This window comes from Balaenoptera acutorostrata, chromosome X (assembly GCF_949987535.1).
Source record: "Balaenoptera acutorostrata chromosome X, mBalAcu1.1, whole genome shotgun sequence".
NCBI classification, from domain to species: Eukaryota; Metazoa; Chordata; class Mammalia; order Artiodactyla; family Balaenopteridae; genus Balaenoptera; species Balaenoptera acutorostrata.
The window spans coordinates 15,027,595-15,049,470 of NC_080085.1; the positions used below are offsets into that span (position 1 = coordinate 15,027,595).

Consider the following 21,876-nt stretch of genomic DNA (forward strand, 5'->3'; position numbering starts at 1 on the left):
ATGTGGCTACTGAAAAATTTAAAATTACAGAAGTGGTTCGCGTTATACTTCCATTGGACAGCGCTGCCTTACAGCTCCTCTTTGCTCCAATCATATATTATTCTACAATATTCTGATTGCTTGTCTTGCATAGGTGGTGTTTTCCAAATTCTGAGATGACAGTCAATGGGATGAGACACAGCACAATTTCTAGTCGCATTCTTGTCTGATTTCCCTCCCTCTCCCTAGCCTCGGCTGGTAAGAAGGGCCCAGTTCCTGAAGATGAATTACTAAACACAATGAAGTAAAATAACAATTGCCTTTTCCATTGCACAGAAATGTCAGCTGTTTACTACTGTAACTCACTCCTGTTCCAACTTTCAAAAGAATGTATCAAAGGCATTCACAACTTAAATTCCCAGTGAGGGATTATTCAAATTACTTGAAAAATATCTTACAGTTTATATCCTGACTTTCATTCTGGACTACCTACATGAGGATAAAAAATTTGAACTTTGATTTCAGGAGCTTGAAACTATTACAATGGTTCTAAAAACAGATAGAGACAACTTATTTCTAGTGACACCTGAGGAACACCTTAGGTTCCCCTTCAATATAATCTTACTGGGCCAAGGTCACTTTATAGCCAAGAGGAGTGATTATATTTCTTTGCAAAGAAGTTCCAGCCAAAACCAGTGGGGGAATTAGTGGAGGAGATCAGTAACATCAAACTAACACTGAGAGCGAGAGTGAGGACACGAGCAAGTGAATGACGGAGAGGAAGGGAAAGAGAAAGAAACTATACTTTTAAAAGCACTAAAAATAAAAATTTCAAATTCGACTAAAAAAACTCAAAATAATATAGACTGGCACAAACCTGAATTCTCAGGGGGGCTAATCCAATGTCTGTGATTTATAGTCCCAAAGAAAGAATACCTTAAAATGAGAAATCCCATATTCAACTTACATGCCTGATGTTACAGGACCTGAGACCTTGGGTTTATTACTGACATGACGGATATGAAATCAAGATGCTTTACTTCCTTACTCTTAAGAGAATAAATGCTTTTTCCTTAATTTTCTTTAGCCTATTGCCAAAATTTGTTAGACCCATCCATGATAAATAAAGACTATATTACAAAGAAATAACATTTCCAAGAAATGAACACACACACACTTTGTTTTTTAAAAAAAACCTAGGCATTAAAAATATTCTACTATGAATCTATAAGTTTCTATTAAATCACCATCTTGACAATGAAAATTTATGCATCTAAATGTATAACAGACATTACATACTATTTTGGAATATTTTTGCCCCTGGAGCTATGAATGATGAGTGTATAGGGAGAAATAATGCCTCAGCAGCCAGTAATATATAGGTTTGGGTCATAAAACAAAATATCAAAACAATTTCTTGGTTTCCCCAAATAGAAGGCATTTTGTTTGTGCTTCTGGGTTGGGGGTAAAAGTTAAAATGGAGAAAGGAACAGAAACAGAAAGCAAGGACATATATACAGTACCAAATGTAAAATCAATAGCTAGTGGGAAGCAGCCTCATAGCACAAGGAGATCAGCTCAGTGCTTTGTGACCACCTAGAGGGGTGGGATAGGGAGGGTGGGAGGCAGATGCAAGAGGGAGGCGATATGGGGATATATGTATATGTATACCTGATTCACTTTGCTATAAAGCAGAAACTAATACACCATTGTAGAGCAATTATACACCAATAAAGATGTTAATAGATAGATAGAAAGAAAGCAAGGGCCCTGAAGACTGACTTTTTCAACTTGAAAATGGTGGCCTTTAACACCTTAAGGTCTTGCACATAAAATAAAATGGTTATAGTCTTTTAATTAACATAGACTTGGCTAAGGTTGTCCTACTTTCTGGGATTCAGATTCAATAAAGCCTTCCTGAGGAGCTGCGATCCTCTGAACATTTGCCACATGAAATGTCAACACGGTGCTCTAACTTGCAGAGTTTTCTGTTTGCTACAGGTCAGAGCAGTGGGTGCCCTGGGTGAAAAGCGTTCTGGGTCCTGTTTATCCTCTGAGAACTGTTTGCCTTGAATTATTTGCATGGGTGGCTATCTTTGTCATAAAACCCATTTTGTTTGCTTTTTAGAATCATTTCATCACCAATGACAAATATTACAAAGCATTTTAAGTGGGTAGGATACCGTCCTAGGAACTGGGGTTATAAAGAGAAAGTCTCAGCATTCAAGGAGCTTATATAGTAGTTGGGGAGAGAATCAACTGAGGGCCAAAAAAATATAAATGGTATTATAAGCATAGTGGCAGGCCAGATTTGTGTCTCTGTGGGATTCAGATGTGCATGGGTGTGACCGGCCAGATTGGTTGGGTGGGCTCACTGGAAGCCTATTTGTATGAGTATTGAACAGCTGCTTTTAAAAAATCCCTCCGTAACAGGACAAAAATCACCAGGAATAACATAATTTTACCAGTAACAAAGTATAAGGGAATAGTGTTGCGAGTAAAATTCAAGAGTTATACTGTCTCTAACCCAGCCCTAAGGAAACATTGCTTGGATTCTAGGAAGAAAGAAAGCTGTAAGTAAACATTTACTTTCTCTAAAACGGTAGAATATTAGAGAAAGAACATGCCTTGAGACCCTTCTAGCAGAGTATAACAAATGCAGACTGTGGTAGTCATTACTGCTATTCTCCAAATATTTCCTGCTCTCTATTTTCTGAGCATATGAGTTGGAATACACTTCTTGGCTCCCTTGTGTTTAGGTGAGCCTGGTGACTAATTCTGGCATGTGGATGGACATATGGAAGTAGGTACAAAGTGTGAAGATCCATAATTCTCAGGTTAACACCCAGAAAGCATCGACCATGGAGACAAGGCACTGAACAACCAAGTAAACAAAATGATCCAGCCAACTGATGCCATCCAGCTTTTATCATTGGCCACCACAGAATTGGCACAATGGAAACAACGGGGTAACCATGGTGTCAGAGATGGAGGTCACACAGGGGCCCAACAGGAATCTATTATTCCCACCTCAGTTGCCCAACCTGTTAGCACCATAGACCAATGTTGAGCCTCCAATATGGCACTTTTCCTTAAGGAGACTGATGGGCCACTTGATAGCAATTGACTTCATGTGAGTCCCTTCCATCCTGGAAAATCTAGCTGTTCATTCTCACAGAAATAGATACTTATTCCAGATATGGGTTTGCCTTATCTGCCTGCACAGCCTCAACCAGCTCCACCATTCAGGGGCTTACAAAATGCCTGACAGCATTTAACATAGCATCTGACCAGGATGCTTCATTTCACAGCACAGGAGGTGGGGGAGTGGACTCATAATCATGGGATGCACTGGTTGTATTACACACTGTACCATTCAGAATACAACTGGACATCATAGAGCAATAGGATTGCCTGCTGAAGGTACAGCTGAAATGCCAGCTCAGAGGCAAGACCCGGCAAGGATGGAGCGCCATCCTCCAGGATTGAGTATACACACCGAAACAGAGGCGTTGATATGGCACTACATCCCCCACAGGAAAAGCCCATGGATCTGTGAACCAAGACATGGAAGTAGGAGTGATTCCACTTGCCATTATTGCCAGCGACCCACTGGGGGATTTTGTGCTTCCCATCCCTTCAACTTTGGGCTCTTCTCGATTAGTATGTCCCAAAGGGGGCATACTCTCGCCACCAAAGTTCCCCTTTAGAAGACATAGCAAGCTACACCTGTCCCCTTGTGTTCCCTGTGTCCTAGGTCCAGCAAGCAAATAGTGAGTCACCATCCTACGGGGGTAACTGACCCTGGTCAGCAGGAGAAGGCTGGGCTACTTTCACACAGCAAGGGCAAGCAACACACGTGGCACCCAGGTGATCCGTGTGCGCACCTTGTGGTACTCCCTTACCCGACTGCGACTGCGAATAGACACGTGCATCAAGCTCAGTCTGAGAAGGGAATAATTGCCGAGGTTTAGGCTCCTCAGGAGTGAGGGTTTGGATCACGTTACCGGGCAAGCCATTGAGACCAGCAGAGACGGTAGCTGAGAGTGAAGGGAATTTAGAACGGATGGTGGAACAGGAAGATAGCAAATACCATTTGCAGCCCCAAGTCCAACTGCAGCAATGGAGACTGGAGTTTGTCACATTAATCTCTCTCTTCTAACTTTCCCTTTAGAAAGAAAGACCCACTCATACCCTGGACTAACTGCTTGCTCCCTAAACCTGTACAGAGAAGTGAATTTGTGTGTCAGCTATGAAGGGAAAATCCTTGACTACCCAGAACCATTTCTGTCATTCCCTCCCAAGTCCCATCAAGTGAGATTACAGAGATTTGATTCTGACCTGAGGTCTCCATGGTCACGCACATCAAGAACCCGTCTTCCATACATCTGCCTCCGTAGAAATGAAGTTTTGAGCCCCTAATTTGCTTTGCCTCAGTCTCCTTAATATCACCCTAGGCAGCATATTGATCTTCTGTCATCTACTTTAGCTCCCTTATCTTTCTTCTCTAATTATTCTCTTCAGCACTGACTCACAATTTGTGCATATTTTATCCTAAATTATTCTGATTGTGGAAAACATATATGGAGGATCTGCTTTTACTTCAGTTTATCTTTAGGTTTCAATGTAACAGCCACCCAGACGCATTTGCAATTACCATGTGGCCGCTGCCACGTGTACTTTGTCTTGCATATGTGGCAGTGATACATGGGCTAGAGCCCAAGTTCCCCAAGCACACCCCCTCCATGGGCATTTGTGACACTCGCCACCTAGCCCCAGACAGAAATTGTGTGTATATGTGGAAGCATGTCTTTATGTGGGAGGTGGATATTTGGATCACTCTCTGTGGAAGCGAAGCAGTTTCTCATGATATTGTTCCATTTCTAGATCTAAGTGCTAAGGTAATTCTCCCTGATGCAGGGTGATTGCCCTGAATGCCTGCTAAGAACTAGAGAAAAGGCACTGGTTGCCCAAATTCCATGCAACTCACCTGAATGTGGGTGAGGAGGCATTCAGCGGCCTTGGTGTTGGAGATGAGGGAGTGCTCAGCAGGGAGTCTCATTGCAGGAGATACTGGAGCCTGAAAAGATAGAACAGTCAAAACTGTAACAAAGTATGGAGAGAGGTTCAAAACAGGGGCAGTCCCCAATAGTAACAGAGCACACAAGGAACGTTTACCAAAATTCGCTATATACTGGGTCGTCAAGTCTCAACAAATTTCAAAGGATGGAAATCATTCAGATTACGTATATTCTCTGATCACAGTGATCTTAAGCTAGAAATCAATAACAAAAAGATTACTGGAAAATTCAAAACTGATTGGAAGTTAAGCAATACACTTCTAAATAATCCATGAGTCAAAGAAGAAATCACAACGGAAATTAGAAACATTTTGGACTGATAAGGAAAGATACTGCATATCAAAAATTATAGGTGTAGATAGAGAAGGGCATAGAGGCAAAACTATAGTTTTAAGAGCATGTATTAGGAAAGATAGGCTGAAAATCAATGATCTATGTTTCCATTTCAAAAAGTTAAAGAACAACAAATCAAATCCAGAGAAGAGAGAAGGAAGGAAATAATAAAGGTGAGAAAGGAAATCAAGAGAATAGAAAATAATAGAGAAGAATCAATGAAGCTAAAAGTCAGTTCTTTGAAAAGATTAATACAGTTGATACAATAGAGGATGTCAGACAGCTTTCCAAGTCCAGGGACCAGAGAGGAACATCAAAGTTTGGGTAATGCCAATGTCACAAAAGGGAATTTGAATGGATACTGAATAGGGCCCAGACTATTCTATCAGTGCATGTTAGCTGCACTTGTGTGGTCAGTCAGGTTGTGGTCCATGGGTGGTCAACGAAGCTCCATGCACTAAGGTGTGAACAGGAGATCAGTAGCCAGCAGGGAATCAGCTCTTGAGCTGAAAAACTATCCCATATTGGAAGCAGAATCCGTGAGGCTGTTTATAGGAGACTCGGCCATCATCTCTGCTTGGTAAATGTATTACACTCAGCATTGGAGGAAAATGATCTTACTAATCTTATGAGGACTAATCATGTTTGTGTTTGTGTTGTCCGTGTATGGCATGAGTAGAACTGTTCACTTTTCTGTGTTCACACCTGTGCATCAGTAAGGATGCAATGTGCATTTTAAGGATGCACATTGTTTAAGTCAATTTGCTCTCAAATTGACTTAAACAATGAGAAAATATATTAGCCCCATCACAAGGTGTCCAGAGTCAGGGCAGACTCCAAGCACATTATGTTGTATCTCCAGCTCCACTTTGCTTTGTCCACCTCTGTGGGATGGCCACAGCAGCCCCAGATATAACATGAAGATACAACAAAGTCCAGGTCAAGAGGAGACTTCTCTCTCTGTGTCTCCTTCCCAGTCTCCGTGGCAGAATTTCCTCTTATGTCTCATTGGCCCAGTTGGGACATATACCCTTTATTAAATTCATTACTCATATGGGATTGCCATGATTGGTTCAGACCAATTTTTAAAAAACATTTTACTGAAGTATAATATACCTCAAAATATGCATATAGATTGATGCATTTTTTACAAACTGGGTCCACCTCTATAACCAGCACTACTAGATAAGGATTTTTAACCTTGTTTGTGCCAGGGAATCCTATGGCAGTGTGGTGAAGCCTAGGGACTCTTTTTAAGAATTTTTTAAATGTATAAAGTAAAATACATAGAATAAAAAGAAATCCAGTTATCTGGAAATAACGTTATTAGCATTTTAATGCATTCATTCAGGTTAATTAAGATTAATTTGGTCATTCAATAAATTCATGATATAAGTATGTGTGCTACTTTATTAACACATTAAATAACAAAATCTGGTGGTAGATATAATTGCTACAATAATTCTGAATTGCTGATGAGCATAAAGGATTCCACTGGTGACAAAAATCATAGCTCCTGCTAATATACTACTATGGTTTGTTGCCTACATTTATAATGAAAGGAAAAGCTATGTTTCAGTTAAAGATTAGTGAAAATAAAGAGGTATTTTTTCCATGCACAGTCATAGACCCCTCGAATTTTATCCATGGACCAATTAAGGGTCCATGGGCCCAAGGTTAAGAACATCTGGAACTTAGACTCAACAGTTGAAGTGGTCTGGATGTTGGGGGGCTGAACACCATGACCCACCACAGTAGATGAAAGAAATTGGAGCTTTGAGTCCTGCAGATTCATTCATTCATTCATTCAATCAACAATTATTTGTCACACGCCCACTATGTGTTTGGCACCATGTTTTGTACAGGTATTCAGTGGCGAATTAAGTGACAAGATCTCTCACCTCATGGAGTAATTAGACCATTGGAGAGGAAAAACAGTAAAGATGTATATAGAGGTGAACTGCAGATTCAGAGAGAGGGCAAGTTGACCATTTGAGCTGGAATTCAGAGGGGTGGTTCAAACCAAAGGATGGGTAAGATTTGAGCTGAATTCATTACAGGTAATTGCCAAGAGTTTCTCCTGAGCAAAGCAGGCTTTCCAGTGGGGCCACTCTGGACCCCTGATGAGCCCCTCTCTGGAACAGTCCTGTCTATCTTCAGTAAAGCCTGGTCTTCAGTGTGGTGGCTGGTCCCATTTAATTTGATACTATTCAATAAAGATCCCTATGATTTGCCTTGCCATGTTGGTGTTCTCCAGCAAAGCTTTCTGCTAAAACCACGAGTTCATCTTATAGTGATTTGCCTTAAGGTGCCGTCTCCAACAACACATTATGTCTGCAGCCTGCAACTGTCGGTATTGATAAAGGCATTTCAGGAAACACCTTGAATTCCTGAGGAAACAGAGCTTCATTACTTCCTTGCCTCCTTCGTTATATTTACTGAGTACCTAATGGATAATAAGCATGATGCTGGGAGCAAGGGCCACAGAGATTAATAAGACATGGCTCTACCCTCAAGCAAACAACACTTTAGTGGAGGGAGAAAGGCATATAAAACCAGTAAATGCAGATGGTGTCCCAGCTGCTGGGGGAAAAGTCCATGGGGGTTGCAGTGGGGATGCAGAGACTGGAGGGGACAATTCTGCCAGGTCTGGAGTGGGGAGTGGACAGAAAGGGTTTCATAAGAAGTCAGTTCTTAAGCTTCACCTGCGAAGAGGGATGAACGGAATGTTGCTAGGTGGTCAGGGAAGAAGGAACTTTCTCAGCTGTGCACTCATCAGCCACCATAGCTTTCCTCCATCCGGAGGAACCATGAATTACCCATCAAAGCCCCAACGAGGTGGTTCTAAAATTAGGAGTGACCACCATTCAACCTTGTTTTCCTTGCTTTTCTTCAATGGTGTTTGGAAACATGTGAGCTAAAAAAGACACTCAGATAGTCAAAAGAAAAGAAATCAGAACTAGGCAAGCAGGCAAGAATCAGAAACAGCCCAATAAGAGTAAGGAGAGGAAATGAAGTTAGTATTTCCATGTTAGGTAAGGGAGTAAATATTCTTTAGGTCCTTGAATCATCATGAATGAAAAAAGTTTTACATCTCCTTATATTGGCTTATGTGGTTCTGAACCTCAGCCACAAAGGAGAATCACCTGGAGTTTTTAAAATGACCAATTACTAGGATACACCCCAAACAATTAACTCAGTATGTTTAGGGGCAAGACACATGCATTTGTATTTTTAAAGCTCGCCAGATGCAGCCCAAGTTAGGAATCGGTGCTCACATGACACGGGGTCAGCAAGCTTTGTCTGTAAAGCAACAGAGAGTAAATATTTTGGGCTTTGCAGGCCATGAAGTCTGCCGTAACCACTCAACTCTGCTATTATAGCTTGAAAGCAGCCACAGACAATAAATGAATGCCATGGCTGTGTGACCAAGAAAACTTGATTTATGGACACTGAAATTTGAATTTCATGTAGGTTTTAGGTGTCACAAAATATTTTTGTTTTGTTTTTTCTTCCTACCATTGAGAAATGTAAAAACCACTCTTAGCTACTGGCCATACAAAAAATAGGAGGCAAGTGGATTTGGCCCACCAGCCATTGTTGGCTGTTTCCTACTATAGGCAACACGAGACACCAGAGCAAGGAGAACAAAATGAAAAGCTTCCATTGCCTCCTTGGTGAAATGTCAACTTGAAAATAAAGCACATTCCCATGGGCTGAGCATTTTTATCTGCATCCTGAATTTTCTCTCTAAAAATTCAAGCTTAATACTATACAGACATTGCTAAAACTGTATCGCACTGCTCTTTAAAAACAAACAGGTAAGGTGGACAAGTTATACAAAAACAAGTTTTCAAATTATGGTTCTATAACTCTATGCAGTATCCATTTTCAAACTGCCAATATTGCAACCTGCTTCACAATTTCCTCAAATTGGCAGAAACAATTGGATGGGGTTGGAAAGCGATGACTTGCCAAATGTCGCTTGAGCCAGGAGGGGCTGGAAACAGCTTTGCTGACGAGGCTCCAGCTTGGTGAATGCACACATAGCTATAACCAACCTGTTCTCAACCAAGTAATTACCTTCTCCTGGGGAGGGAGAGTGGTATTAAAAAATTGCAGAAAGACAGCACACTGTAGGGGGAGAGGAAGAATGGGACAGAGAAAGGGAAAGGAAGAGAAAGAAGAGAGGGCTGCAAGGAAATAAATTCCTGCAAGATAAAAGAGAAGATGGATGTGGAGAGACTCACAAAAATTCCATCTGGGAAAATCGTCCAGGAGATGGAAAAGGAAATTAAAGGACTGGCAGGTGAACAAGACTGGCTTTTAAAGGCTTAATAATAGGGATGTTTGGTAACCAATGAGGCTAATGCACAAGTGACATAAACCAGCGGGGGTCTCGCAGGGGACCCGCAGCACACACTAACTGAGGGACATTTAATACAGGATAATGGCAGAAAGATAGGACTGCGGCTGAATCCACTTCCCTTCATTCACAAAGGATGAGCTGGCAGAATTTCATAGCTTGGCACTGTCATTTGAGAGAAGGGGCGGTATCGACTGAAAAAGTCTTTGTAATGTGGGAACCAGCAGAGGGAAGGAAGCAGGAAAAGAAGGATGGAAGGGAGGGAGGGAGGGAGGGAAGGAAAGAGGGAGGGAAGTTAACAAATGAAGTTAATTAGAGACCCTGTGCTTGTAAGTTCAGGGTTAGGGAATTATCTGCCATTCATTAGAAAATACCCTTTCAATGCAGTTGATCACTAGGTCGGCTTCTCAAACTTTGATGTGCAAACAAATCACCCCAGGAGCTCTTTATTTATTTATTTGGCTGCCGCTGGGTCTTAGTTGAAGCACTGAGGATCTTCCTTGTGGCATGCGGGAATCTTTTAGTTGTGGCATGCAGGCTCTTAGTTGCGGCATGTGGGATCTAGTTCCCTGACCAGGGATCAAACCCGGGCCCCCTGCATTGGGAGTGCAGAGTCTTAACCACTGAGCCACCAGGGAAGTCCCCACCCCAGGAACTCTTTAAAAGGCAGGTTTTGATTCAGTAAGGCTGGGATGGAGCCCGAGATTCTGCATTTCTAGCAAACTTCCATTTGTGATGCTGCTGGTCCAAGGACCACACTTTGAGTAGCAAGGCTCTAGGCCTACACTGTCCAGCACAGTAGCCAGTAACCACAGGTAGCCATTGAGCACCTGAAATGTGGCCGATCCGAGTTAAGGTGTGTTGTACATTCCAAAGACTTAGTAAAAAAGAATCTATAATGTATCATTAATAATTCTTATACTGATCACATTTTGAAATGATACTGTTTTGGATATATTGGGTTAAATAAAATATATTATTACAATTAATTTCACCTCTTTTTCACTTTTTAAAATGCGGCTTCTAAAAAAGTTAAAATTACAGACATGGCTCGTGTTCTATTTCTATTGGTCAGCACAGCTCTAGGCTCTCCCTCCTCACTCTCTCCTCTGGTTTAAGTTATAAAAACAGTACTGAGCAGTTTGCATGGTTGATCCACAAGTGATGGGCAACACACCCACTCTCCTTTTCCCCTTTCCTGCTCTCCTCCCTAGCCCCTCGCAGACCCTGCTCCCCCAGTTTTCACCAGGAAAATATAAAGAAATTTTAGGCACTTTAACAAAAGGTGCCCATGAGCTCACTGCCTCACACTAAACTCCCTCCTCATACAAGCATTTACTTCAGCAAAGCCCCTGGCTTGTCCTTTGAACCAACACTGGCAAAAATAAGACACAGGAGCTGTGCTCAAGCTCATGGTCCAGAGGAGCAAAAAGAGAGGTAAATAAAGACATATACTACAATGTTCTTGGTGCTGTAATAGAATACATCCAAGGGGCACAGTAGAGACATGATCTAAGGCAGTTCCACCGGCCAGAACTTTCTTGTCTGCTGGATTAGCTATGTAACTTTAGGCAGTGACTTAACCAGACCAATCCGTGTCTAAGCTTCTGCATCTGTTTAATGGGAACAATAATAGTGACCTACCTCAGAGTGTTGGTATGAAAGCTAAATGAGTTTACATTTATAAAGCACTTAGGTCAGTGCTTGACACATAGTAAGCTCCATATACATGTTAGCTAAATAAATAGACTTGACAGGCCATTGTCAACCTGCCAATGAATGTTTTTAGGCATAAATGTCTAAATATAATTATGATCTCATCCCATCCCAATGACCTTATGAAATTCAGTACTAAAATGCTGTAAACGACCCAAATGGATGGATAACTTGTAGCTGATTCACACACTTGAATACTACGCAGCAATGAAAAAAGAAATAAATCACTTCTGCTCACAACACCATGGATGCACCATGGATGACGTAACCACAAGGACGACCTTGCAGACCTAACGTTGAGCAAAAGAAGCCAGACACACAAGAGTACATGTTGTGTGGTTCCATTTACATGAAGTTCAAAAACATGCAAAATTAACCTATGGTGAAAGATTATCTTTACTTTGGGGGTATTGGTAATGACTGGGGACATGCGAAGTAGGCTTCTGCGTGCTGATAATGCACACCTTGACCTGGGTGGTGGTTACCTGGATGTGTTCACTTTGCTAAAATTCACTGAGCTGTACACCTGAAATTTTTACACTTTACATTATGCATATTATTCCACGATTTAAACAAAAGAAAGAGAAGCTGCGGAGGAGTTCTTTCTAAATCATTTCAGTTGGAAAATCCAGCCATGTACCTCTGGGTACAAAGATGTCAAAACCTACTTAACAAAGAGAGGTCAATCTGAACACCTTGCTTCTATTCCAATTATTTTGATCTCTGAGCCAGAATTAAGCCCTTCCTCGAGTAGGAAAAATGGGTGAGTGAGGTGAAAAGAAGATTAGAGAAAAGGAGGAAAATCAGAATGGAGCAGAGACGCTGAATAGCCCTAGGAGCTCCCAGAAGTGTGTGAAGAACAGTCTATGTAGCTCGGAGAGTAGAGCGTCTGGAGAGAAACACTGGCCAAATGTTCTACTTCAGACCTTCTTGTGAAGCTGAGCTTTGTTCTTCCTTAAGATTTTCCTAAACACTCCCATATCTTAGAGCTCCACCTGCAGGGTTTCTTCAGTTCCCTGTGGGAGTAGAAGGTTTTGCAAATTCTTTCCTCATTGCATTTTTTTTTTCTCATTGCATTTTTAAGAAGCACTAGTAGTGCTACAAGAGGATGGGGCTGGCTACATCACATGGTCTTGTATTTAATAGTCAAATGGACAGACTTTAAGTAGAAGACCTTAGAGAATATCCAAAGGGCATGGCAGAAGGACCCAGAACTGAGAATAGCCTCGCTCACAGCTGTGGGAAGATCATCTAACATCCAAGAGGGATATGTACAGAGAAAGGAGTGTTTGTGATTATTTTTACTTTGTTCCATAACCAATTTATTAATTTTAACTTATTTATTTATTTAGGCTGTGCCCGGTCTTAGTTGCAGCACGCAGGATCTTTTAGTTGTGGCATGCATGTGGGATCTAGTTCCCCAACCAGGGATGGAAGCCAGGCCCCCTGCATTGGGAGCACGGAGTCTCACCCACTGGACCACCAGGGAAGTCCCTAAAAATTATATTTTCTTAATATTACACAAAGAAAAAGTATTTTCTAAATTTCATGATAATTCAACCGAGCAATAATCTTTTATTATTTTAAGTATCCCCTCCTGGTTTGTGAATAACATGGTGAGGATGAAAGAATCTAAGATGAAAAGGTGAGAGAACGGGGTTCTCACTGTAGTCCAGCCACTGCCTAGGTGTGAGACTTTACGTATCTGGACCACATTTACTTAGATTATAAAATGAGGAGAAGGAAGGAAGAGCAGAGAGCTCTGGACTTTAATTCTGAGAAATCTACATCCCCCTTACCTTCACCACTTCCAAATGCCAGCACCTACCTTTCTTTGTCTAAGGGCTATCTGTAGCCATTGAAGTCAGAAGATTTGTCTGCCTGTGTGGCAGGACAGAAATGCCAGGGAATTAACACCATTTGGAAGGAGCCTCCTCCAGTAATACTGGGGAGTTGGTATATAAATACCCCAGCTCTCTTACCCTCAGGTAGAAGAACCCTAAACTATGTGTTTTACGCTATCTCCTCCGAATTTCCCAGAGAGATCAAGTTCCACTCAATCAACATGGTAATTTACTTGGTAATGCACCCTTCGTTCACTGCTTTCCCTTCCCTGTATCACTTTCCCATTCTCCCACCAGTGTTTCCTTCATCACCCAAAGAAACTGTTCATACCAGAATCCTTGATGTTAACATCATCTTCTGGGTGAATTTAAACTAAGACAAAACCCCACAAACCAAACACTGTGGTGATAGGGTTCTTGAAGGCTGCAGGAAAATGGTTCTCTCCACAGACAGGAATTTTAAGGAGTTTAGTAGATAATGAGAACAGAGGAAGGATCATCGTCATTCAGGTACAAAGCTGTGGACAAGACCACTTAACCGACTGCTCTTCTCCTACTACTGGAATGGTAGTCCCTTTAGGCATTTTAACTGCTAGAAATGTGCAAGAATTAGTAGAAGGTTGAAAAACTTGCACCATCTGGCTAAACCTAGCCCGGTGTTCAGGAGACACCCTAAATTTGATGTATACTCCATTAAAGAAAGTAATGAAATGGCCATTTTTCAAAGATTCAAATTAAGCCACTGGTTAAGAGCTCATCGTTCCAATTTGATGGCAGAGACTTTCAAATCTGCCATTCCAAATAGTTTTCACTATCAGCTATATTCTACATCTTCTCAAGGAATCAGTATGAGGCTTTTTTTTAATCTAGAGGAAAAAAATAGTAATTGGCTACCTTTGATCTCAAAGAAGGCTTTCCCTTCACTTCCATTCCTCTCCTCCTGTCTCAATGCAGAAGTGTTTTTACCTAGGGACTGTGTAGCAGACACTGTTGAGAGATACAATGTTTATTCCCACCCCTTCTCCCTTCTCCATCACAGCCCATAGGGGCTTGGAAAAGTCAGACTCATGTTTCCAGTTTCCCTTATACGAAAGTGGCCATGTTACCTAATTCTGACCAATGAGACTAATGGGAAAGTGTGCCAGGAGGTTTTGCAAAAGGAGAGGAGAGAAGTATGCGAGGAGACCTCCTTCACTGCCCATCCCTTCCTATACAGATGTGGTGGTTGGAGACATAGTAGCCACCTGTGACCAGGAGGAGAGACACTGCCAGAACACTGAAAATGGGCAAGAGGGAAACGGGAAAGAGTCTGAGTCACTGGGATGCAACCAAGCTGCCAAATCAACTCTGAGACCACCTACTTCCTTGTTAAAGAAACACTAAATACCCCTCCGGTTTAGTCCACCATTCAAGAGATTTTTCTTGCTGCCAAAAGTATTCCCAATCGACACAGATTTGTAAAGTAATTTTTTAAAACTGAAGTATAATACACACAGAAATATGCACAAATCATAAGTATACAACTTGAAGAATTTTCACAGAATGGTTTTTGTTTTGAAATCTCCATTACCCAAATACTTTAGAAACAGTCACAGTGGTTAAGAGCACAGACTATGGAGTCAGATTGCTGGGTTTGAAACCCAGATCCACCACTTACTAACTCAATGACCTTGGGCAAATTATTTAACGTCTCTGTCCCTTGGTTTTCTCAATTATAATATGGAAATGACAATACTATCTATGTCGTAGGGTTTTTGCAAGGATTAAACACATTAATTTTTTAAATATAGGTGTCTGCCACATATAATAGTATGTGCTAATAAGTATTTGTTAGATATAAATAATGTTAACCAGGGTATAACTCAGGAGGAAGGAAGAGCAGGAAAGATCTGGGAGAGGGAGTAGATGTTTGAGGGCTGTCCCTCACCTCTGTCCTGAGATGATCCTGGAAGCTAAAATGCCTAATGAACTAGTAAATGCTAAAAATATTGTCCAGCCTAGAGCTGTATAATGGAGCTACAGACCTCTAGAGGTTGGGTGGGGCTTTAAAATCTCCTGTCTGGCAGTTCTTAACTGGGATCCAATGATGCGCTTCTGGAAATCCACCATCCGTGATGTGACCTTTGTACGAAGTGAGCATAAATAGGCATATGTGTGCTTTATTGGGGAGAGGATCGAGAGTTTTCATCAGGCTCTCAGAGGGACCCATGATACACGAAAGGTTAAAACTACTTACTAGTTCATCTCCCTGATATAATAGTTATGGCCCAGAAAGAGGCCATCTAACACTTCAACTGAATTGTCACATTTAACTTTATTTACATCTCCCTAGAAGAAAAATGAGGTCAAAGAAAATGTTATTCTACTCCAAAATCCTAGAATATTCCAGTGGAAGGGACTTAGTAGCTCTTTAAATAGCATACTGCTGCATTTACAGATGAGGAATCCAAGTTCCATTAAAGTTACTATGACCTGCTCGGTATCCTAGAGAGAGCCAGAGCCATGAGGGACCAGTTGTCCTGGTCAGCATCGACTTTTCCCCCACAATGATACTTCGGTGGCAAAAAATCCCACCAGCTCATTTCATGGGCTGGCCCTGCTCACAGTTGTTAAATGCTCCATACTGAAGCCCTTTAAGTGTGGTTGCCAAGGGCAGCCAGGACCAAGGGGCTTCAAACATTCTATTCCTTTCACTGCCATAAGCTTTAGAGTGATTATAATTAGCCATACATCTCATGTGTATCAGAGGGTAAAAATGGGAAAATAAAGCAAAGGCTTTTCTACCAACCCAATTTATCCTCTTCATGGGAAGCTGTTTCACCATTTTCTTTTTGTCTCTTCCTGTCCTTTGATAAGTCTTTAAGAACTTCTTTCTGAGTGCTGTGTGTGTGCCAACTATGAGTACAAGAGGCGCAGAAATAGCAAACGCAAATATATGAAATAGTTATATATAATCTGTATAAACAAAACAGTGTCTAAACACAGATTGCTCTTTCCAGGGTGCAGGTGGGGGATGGGAGGCAGTGAGTGATACTGATGCTAAACACGAGTTAATAGATTGACCCATGAGGATTAGATTGGGTCTGGTTTTAGGTTCTGATTAAACAAGGTGTTTTGTTTTCATGTCAGTTTAAAGTCAAACTTGAAATGTCCTGGCTCACAGCTCTAACTCTTGCCTGCTGCTGGAAGGACTTTCTCATTTCTACTAGATTTTTGATTAATGTCCTACCTGAACTGCCGGTAGGTCTGGATCACTTTATTTCTGTAGGAATGAAGTGGGGGACAACAAGAAAAGGAAAATAGGCTTGTACAGCTGAGGCCAGGTTACCTGGCTGCAATTTAAGATTCAAAGGTCACTGAGACTTCTGGTGAAATGTAATACAGCAAAAAAAAAAAAAAAAAGTATTTTGCCCAGCAATGATTGACATGCACATTTTTATTACCGGAGGAGGAAGGCTTCACATGTGGTTTCTGACTGTATGACATAAAGAAAAATAACAGAACTAATTATGGTCTTTATTCCATACTTATTTTTACTTTTTGGTTGTATCATTTTTCTCCCTAAAGCCTCATCCCACCCTTACCCCTCTTCTTCCTAAAAGGACAGAACACATAGCTTTCTTACGCAGCCCCAGGCTACCAGCTACGCCTTTGCTTAATAAAACGCTGGGCCAGTGCAAAGCTGGAGAACTCACCCCAAATGATGAACAGCCAAGGGTCCGCTCTCAGCGAGGCCCTGACTAATTTCTCTTCATGGCACAGAAAGCTGAGTGGGTGACCTTTCACAACACGACTGAGTTGAAAGTGGGTCTCTCTCAAGCACGCAGGCCAGGGGAAGGGACACTTAGTGCTAAGAAATGAACTGTCTTCTCGCAGCTTCCCGGCCCCGTGGGGAAGACTGCTGATTCTCCCCGCTGTCTCTCACCGAGCGCTCCATCTACCTGCCCTTTTTCAATGTGTGGGCTGGGCCAGTCCATTTCCAGTGGATTTTGATAAATCAGAATGGGTGGGAGGAGAGGGAAAGGGAGAGAACAGGGAGGGAATCAGATGAAGAAAAGCGTACTTAAATTTTTCTCTAGGAAAAAGAATCATATATTTTGGAAATCCCTTAAAGAGCAGTAGAGGTAGTTAGATCCAGGCTACTATCATTTCCCCTCCTCTAAGTTGGCCAGGGAGGCTATTTCCACAAAAATATTTGCCTTAATTCATAGGAGTTTTTATAGAGGTAGAGGATATTAAAGGTGGTCAAAACTCCAAATACGTTAATTAACTTAATTAATCACTGAAACTGATTCCAACTGCAGCCAAGCACGATTCCTAGGGGGTCTACTGGCTTCCTCAAAATGAAGGGCAGTTTAGGAGCTGGCACTGCTGGGGACAGAGGAAGCAATTGGTGACTGAGACCCAGGTGCCGAACAGCATCTGGCTGTCACATCTTCCAGAAAGTCTTGGTGAGCTCTGCTGATTTTCCCCTCTGGCTATGCTTGTTTCTTGCAGCCCAAATACCCATAAGCAGCTTTTAAAAATACCCCAGTTGGGGGCTTCCCTGGTGGCACAGTGGTTAAGAATCCGCCTGCCAATGCAGTGACACGGGTTTGAGCCCTGGTCCGGGAAGAGCCCACATGCCACGGAGCAACTCAGCCCATGCGCCACAACTACTGAGCCTGCACTCTAGAGCCCACGAGCCACAACTACTGAGGCCTCAAGCCACAACTACTGAAGCCTGCGTGCCTAGAGCCCATGCTCCACAACAAGAGAAGCCACCACAATGAGAAGCCCGCACACCACAACGAAGAGTAGCCCCCACTCACTGCAGCTAGAGAAAGTCCGCGCACAGCAACGAAGACCCAACACAGCCAAAAAATAAATAAAAAAATAAATAAATACCCAAGTGCATGTTGGTGGGAATGTAAATTGATACAGCCACTATGGAGAACAGTATGGAAGTTCCTTAAAAAACTAAAAATAGAACTACCATATGACCCAGCATTCAAAAAGAGACATGTACCACAATGTTCATTGCAGCTCTATTTACAATAGCCAGGACATGGAAGCAACCTAAGTGTCCATCCACAGATGAATGGATAAAGAAGATGTGGCACATATATACAATGGAATATTACTCAGCTATAAAAAGAAACGAAATTGAGTTATTTGTAGTGAGGTGGATGGACCTAGAGTCTGTCATACAGAGTGAAGTAAGTGAGAAAGAGAAAAACAAATACCGTATGCTTACACATATATATGGAATCTAAAAAAAAAAAAGGTTCTGAAGAACCTAGGGGCAGGACAGGAATAAAGACGCAGTCGTAGAGAATGGACTTGAGGACACAGAGAGGGGGAGGGGTAAGCTGGGACGAAGTGAGAGAGTGGCATGGACATATATACATGACCAAATGTAAAATAGATAGCTAGTCGGAAGCAGCCTCATAGCACAGGGAGATCAGCTCGGTGCTTTGTGACCACCTAGAGGGGTGGGATAGGGAGGGTAGGAGGGAGATGCAACAGGGAGGGGATATGGGGATATTTGTATACGTATAGCTGATTACTTTGTTATACAGCAGAAACTAACACAACATTGTAAAGCAATTATACTCCAATAAAGATGTTAAAAAAAATTTAAAAATTAAAAAAAAATACCCAAGTGCAGACGTAGAGAACAAACGTATGGATGCCAAGGGAGAAAGGGGGGTGGTGGGATGAATTGGAAGATAGGGATTGACAATATATACACTATTGATACTATGTATAAAATAGATAACTAATGAGAACCTACTGTGTAGCACAGGGAACTCTACTCAATGCTCTGTGGTGACCTAAAAGGGAAGGAAACCCCAAAAAGAGGGGATATATGTATACGTATAGCTGATTCACTTTGCTGTATAATAGAAACTAACACAACATTGTAAAGCAACTATACTTCAATAAAAATTTTTAAAAATTATATTCAAGAACAAACAGAAAAAGAAATCAGATTTGTGGTTACTAGGGATGGGGGGTTAAGGGGAGGGGGAATTGGATGAAGGTAGTCAAAAGGTATAAACTTCCAGTTACAAGATAAATAAGTACTATAATGTAATAAATAAGTGCTGTATGTAATGTATAGCATGATAAACATAATTAACACTGCTGCAGCATGAAAGTTATCAGAGGAAATCTTAAGGCTTCTCACCACAAGGAAAAAATTTTTTCTATTTGTTTAATTTTGTATCTATATGAGATGATGGATGTTCATTAAACTTCCTGTGATAATCACTCCATGATGGATGTAAGTCACATCATTATGCTGTACACCTTAAACATATACATTGCTCTATGTCAATTATAAATAAACTGGAATAAAAAAAATGACAATCTTTCTGGGTATCAGAAAAAAATGAAAAAATAAAAATAAAAATACCCAAGTGCAGGAGGAAATCCACTCTCTGAAGCTCACAGGAGCCTCCTTGCATCTCCCTTAAATACTGCTCTCATCTGACCACTCTGAGTCCACAACTCTTCAATCCAAAGACTATTTATTGGGCGCCTCACCAAAGGGCCATTTTTCTCTCCCAGCCTCTGTTTCCAGACCCCTGAAATGAGGTTTCAGGGATCTCGAGCCTGTTTCCTCTCTGCCTGTCGCCAGCTGACCTGATCCACCGCAGAAGGTTTCCAGAGCCCATTAGTGTGGCATCGGGTGGACAGGCAGAAAGTGCAAATGCAAGTTCAAAAGATCTGGGGCCAGGAGATAAATGTCCCCAGCGTTAGTGTGGCAAGTGTGTTCTGGCCTCTGCGGAGGTCAGCTCCTTTGGGAAGCTTCTTGGCAGGCATGGAACAAAGGATTTCATTCCCCTATGTCTCAACAATCGTACAGGTTTATGTTGTAACCAAAACATGACCTCTAATCATGGCCACTAGACCCCACCCCACCCCACTTCTAGAGCACCAAAAGGCAAAGTGGGAACAAAACACATTTTTCTTTCTATTTTTAACACAGTGTATATTAGCAATAAATTAACATTCCCCTTCCAGCACCTTTTAAGCACCAGCAGGGGCCAATTCTTTTTACTATATTGTGTTCCAAAGATCAACCAATGGATCATGCTGTCGCAGAATGCAACAGAGTAAAATAGCCGTTGCAGCCAGTGTTCTTATAGCTCCGTGCAGCACATCTTCTGGAAGCTACTTTATGGTGGGGAAACAAGAAGGCAGTGGTCATGATGCCTGGTGTGATCCTAGGGTGACAGCGAATGGTTTCGATGTTCCCCCTTGTTTGGGAAAGAGGGAGGAGGGATGGTGATTTTCATGGGAAAACTGTTACCTTTGTCTCAATTTTTCAGTATTTAGAAGGAGAGCAGGGCTTCCCTGGTGGCGCAGTGGTTAAGAATCCACCTGCCAATGCAGGGGACACAGGTTCAAGCCCTGGTCCGGGAAGATCCCACATGCAGTGGAGCAACTAAGCCCGTGCGCCACAACTACTGAGCCTGAGCTCTAGAGCCTGCGAGCCACAACTACTGAGCCCGCACACCTAGAGCCCGAGCTCCGCAACAAGAGAAGCCACCACAAGGAGAAGCCAGCGCACCACAACGAGGAGTAGCCCCCACTCGCCACAACTGGAGAAGACCCATTCACAGCAACGAAGACCCAACGCAGCCAAAAATAAATAAATAAAATAAATAAATTTAGAAGGAGAGCAAAAGAAGAGACATGACTGAGACTGCTCAGGAAAAATCTGAATTAACTCTTGACGTGCCACATCTTTTGGCAGAGATTGTGCTCCATGTCCTACTAAGCAGCAATCACTTTCTGGGTCTCACATCCATTGTGGATACTGATAATCAAAATTAAAACTTTCCTATCTTTCTCTCATAGGTCCAAGCACCCCGGCCATTTCTTACAAAACCATTTATTTACATGTTAGCACCTACCTAGGCTGTTGTTGGTAGAGATAAAAGTGTTCTCCCCAAATACTTTCATTTTAAACCACTAGAGTAGTGGGAAATTGATGAGATTTCAAAATCAGATGTCTTGAGAATTTCCTGAACAGGCAGAATAATTCCATGTTAGCAACCAAGAATAACCCAGGGGTTCAAGATCTGTCCAGACCATTTTAATTCCAATTCAGTTAATTGTCTGGACAGATCCTGAACCCCTAGAATAGACTTCATCGTTACATGGACTTAATCTGCCTTTTTAGGGAATGCTCAAGACATCTGATATCGAAAACTTACCCACTTCGCATTATGCTAACGTTTAAACGTATGCATTATGGAGTTAGACCTCTGGATTTGAATTCCAAGCCTGTCAATCACTAAGCTGTGTGACTTTGAGCAAGTTACCTAACCTTTCTACTCCTCAGTATCCTCATTTGTAAAGTGGGGATATTAATAGTAACTACCTGATAGTGTTGTCATGAAAATTAAGCAAATTAATATTTATGAGGTGAGTAACAGTGTTGCCACATAAAAGTGCCACATATGAGTTTGCAAGACAAATAAATAGAAATCCCAGTTTGTATGGTATCTCAGAACCTGTTTTTCACCAACTACTCGAATTTCTAAATTTCGAGACGATCACT

The 21,876-nt window shown here is 41.8% G+C and overlaps 1 protein-coding gene across 5 annotated transcripts in view; it reads right to left on the bottom strand.

Annotated features, from left to right (window-relative positions):
* RAI2 (retinoic acid induced 2) overlaps positions 1 to 21,876 on the bottom strand; it is a 411,537-nt gene that overhangs the window by 208,202 nt on the left and 181,459 nt on the right. For all 5 annotated transcript variants that reach the window (XM_028164344.2, XM_057538165.1, XM_057538162.1 and 2 more), the window contains one exon: positions 4,970 to 5,059. The gene's annotated coding sequence lies outside the window, so the exon portion shown is untranslated. The remainder of the gene's footprint in view (positions 1 to 4,969; positions 5,060 to 21,876) is intronic.